Genomic DNA, 5,074 nt, shown 5'->3' on the forward strand with positions numbered 1-5,074 from the left:
AGAAACTTACAGAGGTCACTGTGGTATCTGTTACTTGGATTTTTATCAGCTAGCCGAGGCACTGAATGACAGATTTGAATATTCTAATGATGGACGGTCACTCAGTCTAAACCTGTAAGAACATAACATGGATATTGTACATAAAACTCTTCGACTACCTGCACATATTTGTGTGTGACACACACAGGTCCTCACTTCCACATCACAATGTCAGGAATAGTAGAAAGGTAAAAGGCAAACACAGAGAAGCAGAAGGGCGACACTGCAGAAGTTCTTACCCATTTTCTACCAAGAGAAACCTGTAGTAACAGGGCAACTATAGGGAAAAGGAATTTAGCTTCACAGACTGAGAGTGGTTCATTTGGCAGTTATGGGTCTGAAATTCTTAGAATACTGCATGTTTTATGGGATGTGCGAAAGCTATACCGCAGTTAAGACATTAGCACATCTGGGGTGTAGAGTGATTTCAGACTCAGACATTGTAAGTTTATCATAAGCAGATACAGCATTTGTATGCTTTCCTAGGGAAATTACTAGTGTGCTGCCTTTCATAATTTTCCAGTCCAAAACACCTCACTGTGTTTTGAAAGTTCACAGCCACTGATGTTCTTACCTCGTCTGCGCTCTATAAAGGGCCCACATCAAAATGACACAATTTGGACCCCAGGTTCCAGCCCCTCCAGCAAGAAAGCATCGGGCTCTTTATCTGCTCATCAGTCTTTCTTTCTCTTTGCTCTTTATTTTTTCATGCTTAGTAAAAGTCTTAGAGTAGTGACACTCAGCACAATGGTATTTTGTGGTGCACAATTCGCTATTAACAGGAACGAGCCTGTGGTGTGATGAGTCAGTTTAATTCCTTTCACTGCAGCCTGCCCGTGGTGTGGCACTCATGGGCCATTGGTTTACCAGTACAAGCAGTGAGATGGAAGAGCCGCACCAGAAGTTAGGAAAAGCCCCTTTGGCCTGAGCAAAGGTGGGTCTGAACATGTGTTATAAAGAGAAAACATTGAGGTTAATTTAGTGGCTGTGCAACACAGCAGTCCCATAAAGCCAGCTAATCCCCTCTAAACTATTCTTCCAGAATTTTTGTAGATTAGGTGGTGAGATTTTTATTGTCTCACCCTTTCAGCTGGCACTGATAGATGGGCCGAGGGTGGAATGGAGCGTTCTCCTCCTCTGCTACCACTTTACACGCCTTTTTGCAGAGGAAAACAATGCAGCACCAACCCCCCGGGACATAACAGCCTCCTGAAACGAGCAGGAAATACCTGTGGCTTCCACTTCCCGCCTCTGACATCGGGTCACAAATTTAACCTTGGATGTGCAACCACTCCCGGGCAGTTTGATACTGAAGTGCCTATTGCCATCACAGAGAAAGAAACGAACAATACATCAAGTTGCAAATCAAAAAAATTAAAGCATTTGGAGGAACGTGTAGTGCTTCCTTTTTTGGCTGCCTGAAGGAAAAGTTACTAAGAACTTTAACCTTTGATTCTCGGAGCATAACCCCGCATGCACATCCCGCTTATTTTGAGGTTCCCTGCAGAGACCTTCCTTCACAGCACAGTGGACTGGACCCTTAGCAGCCACGCGCGTCACAGTCCGGCCGGAAAGCTTGCTGATTTGGGAAGATGGGGGTTTCCCTGGGGAACAGGAGACCACCGGATGGTCTGAAACTGGCACAACCTGCTCTTCTCCCCCACCCTCGGGATGTGTCATGAGCCTGACACCGACCTTGATGTGGTGGGATTTACTCTGGACTATGTTCCCCTTTTTCAGGTGATTTTTCCAGGTGTATTCGATGCAGCTGAGCTGGGTTTCTGGCCCTCTGACAGAGTCTTGGGTTTCACGTGAGCAGCTGAAAATGAGTTTAGGGAACAACCCATTCCAAGGCCACTTGCAAAGGAGTGAAGAGCAGAATATGTTTGGGTGATGGATTTCAGTTGTACAGAAGCCTTTATCTATTCTTCCCTGGAAAGGGGAGCCCATAAGCTGTGCTCGCTTTTCCCTAGGGCACACTTGGCAAGCAACAAAGATGGACATAATGTATTTTTATCTATTTTAACATCTGTGGTGAAGGAGTAGTCCACCACCAGTCCTTAATGGTGGGATAATTTGGCAGTGATTTCAAAGGGAAGTTTGGTGGGACTGCGCAGACAGAACGAACACAATTACTAATATAACTAGATAAGCTGAAGGTGTGGGTGGCTGGCGCTGAATCTGCTGAAAGACTCTTGTCTTTACTGCCCTGCTGACTTCGCTCTTTATACCCAATGAAACTTGCCCATTTTTTTGCCCAGCAATGCATGGAATAAACACCGAGGGGTATCCTGAAGTGCCTTGAGCTCATTCATTTCTCGCCTGTCTGTTCCCACTGCATCTCAGAGCCTTAGTTTCTATGGTTGGCTGATGGAGGCAGACATCTGTTTGCCAACACCACGTAGCTTTGTTATAAAACACAGCAAGCCTGATTCTGCTTTCTCCTGCGTCCATTTTGCACAAATGCATCTCCACAGATCTACATTCCAGTTAATCCAGATTTACACCAGGAATGTTAAAATAAGGATGTGATAAACCAACTCTCCTAGCCAGGAGGAACACAGCAAGGTGAAACCATCATTATTTTGGATACTTTTGACAGCAAGCAGTAGTAAGTAGAAATGGAAGTAAAATTTGGATGGGTGAATTTTAGTCCAAATGACCTTTGCAAGTCATTCCCTGTGAGAAATGTCTGGATCCCCTTTCATCTTGGCTGCGCCACAAGGAAAACAGACAACTGGCTGATGTGGGTCCTGCCAGAAACCCATTTTCAGTGGTGGTGGGAGAGGAATGGCGCCACAGTCTGATCAGATTAGGCCTGGCTCTTCTCCCTCGCCACATGCGTCGGGCTGCAGGCACAGCTACCCCTGCGAGGCGGGTGGCACGGGCCAGGTCACTGGCCAGGTGCCCACAGAGGAAGATGGCTATGTCGGACATGGCCCTCAACGCCACGCTGCTGCCGCTGTGCCCACCAGCTCCAGCATGAAGGCTGCAGTGGGGGCTACAGCTACTACCCCTCCGCTGCGCGCGGCCCCGAGACCACAGTCCCATCGCGTCTTTGCCTCGATGCTGTCTGCGCAGCACAAGCACATAATATACGCCAGGGTGGAAAACCAAACCAAACCAAAGGAGACGATAAAACAGCAAGTGATTCTGCAGTCAGAGAGTTGACCACAGCATCGACGTGTCCCACCGCGGTGTCCGCGGGAGCCCTGTGCCCGGGCCGGAGAGCAGCAGGTGAGCAGGAGCGCTGCACGCGGGGGACGGTTCTTCTGCGTTGCTGTCACTGACTCCTGTCTGTACCCGTGGCACTTACTGGTCTCCTGAAACTGCAACTATCATATGCACTAGGCTAATTAAATGAATGCAAATTATTTTCATAATGTGTTTTGGCCCTTACTTGACCTGGTTAGAATTACATAAGTATATTAAAGCTGAAAGCAAATGTAGCTTATTATTAATCCTCAGAACTGCCTGGTTACCTGAAAAAACATGCTTTGGAAAACTTCCAAAGGATCTTCAGCTGATCAGAGGGTAACATGTCTGATGTCTGAGGATCTAACAAGGACCTTTGTATTTGGGCCTTTTTCCTGTTCTCTTTAATGCATAGAACTTCAAAAGATACTGTTTTATTTTAAATAAAATCTACAAAACTTCTCTTTTCCTTGAGATACCTCTCTCCTGCAGTGTCTTCCTTCAACAAATTGAGATTTCAGCCAGGACTTATGTTCGTCCTCTGGCCGACAAGGATAAATCTCTCTCTCGTGATTCCTCCCCCTGCCCCTGCTTTCAAACAGATGGAAGACAAAACCGTAGCGGTTCGCACATGGCTCCCTGCTGTGGCTTGGAGAGAAACAGAAATGCTCGCAAACTTTCTTGTGGACTAGCAGCGTACTGACTTTTGTAGCTCTGTCCTCGCTCCGTATCCATCAGCTCAGTACATTAATTTCTCCCCAGCTAATCTGCCGTGACGGGAGGGAGCTCTCGGCTCTCGATCTGCCTTGCCACATCCCGTGCACAGCGAGTGACGCTGCCCGGTCTGCTGCTGGGGACACCCCCTGCGCACGGCCACGCTGCCCGAGGGATCCTGTCCTCGCCCTTGCAGGGACCTCCCTGATGACACCAGTTCCTTCTGCAGCGCGGGAGGGAGAAGTCATGTCAGCATCCAGGAGCCCGTCACTCCGCGCAGCGGCGGCTGGTTCTCAGCTGCTGATCGTGCCGGAATGAGCTGCCTGGTGTGGCTGCCTCCTGCACGGGCTCCGGACATCGCTGGCTGGGCATCCATGGCTCCAAACACAGTTTATCCTGGTAAATTCATGACTCACCAGGGAAAAGCAGAGTCCTAAAGCAGTGCTACAGGCAACTCGTTTTTCCTCTTAGGTAGTAAGGCTTTGCTCAGCTATTGCTAGTCACTCCACTGAGCCGGGGCTGCAGCCGGACAGCAAGCAGTGGCCTCATCTCTCCCGGCACAATATGGACCATGACACGACATTAGCACAGTCTAGCTTTACACATCATTAGATAACAACCCTTTCCCAGCCCAGTTATTTTTTATCTGAATTAGTGAAAATTAAGAAGTGGTCCTGGCCACAGCAAGCAGAGGTTCTGGTTCCTGCAAGACGTTAGTCACTCAGGCTTAGAGAATACGTTTTTCCTCCAAAGTGATGGCAAATGGAGTGACAGGCAAGCAGACTGGGATCTTTCAGTCCTGCGGTATTTACACAGCTAAGATGCTTATGTCACGGGTTATACCAGAGGTCAGAGGGCCATGACAGAAATGGGCACAAATGGCAGCCCTGCCTACATCATGAGCCTGGCCAAAATACGTTTCATCACTTGCTTCCTCACAGTTACAAGAAACCATATAAACAAACAAACAAACAAACAAACATAGTACCTTTAAATCCACTATAATTCTACTCTGTTGACATCTAATTACTGATTATAGGCATGTAATCACTGGCATGTAATCACTAATTATCTCTAGATACACCACCTGTTTTTGCTATAGAGCATCAGTGTACTCTGCTGAAGC

The sequence above is a fragment of the Charadrius vociferus genome, unplaced genomic scaffold (genome assembly GCF_000708025.1).
Source record: "Charadrius vociferus isolate BGI_N301 unplaced genomic scaffold, ASM70802v2 scaffold53, whole genome shotgun sequence".
Classification (NCBI taxonomy): Eukaryota; Metazoa; Chordata; class Aves; order Charadriiformes; family Charadriidae; genus Charadrius; species Charadrius vociferus.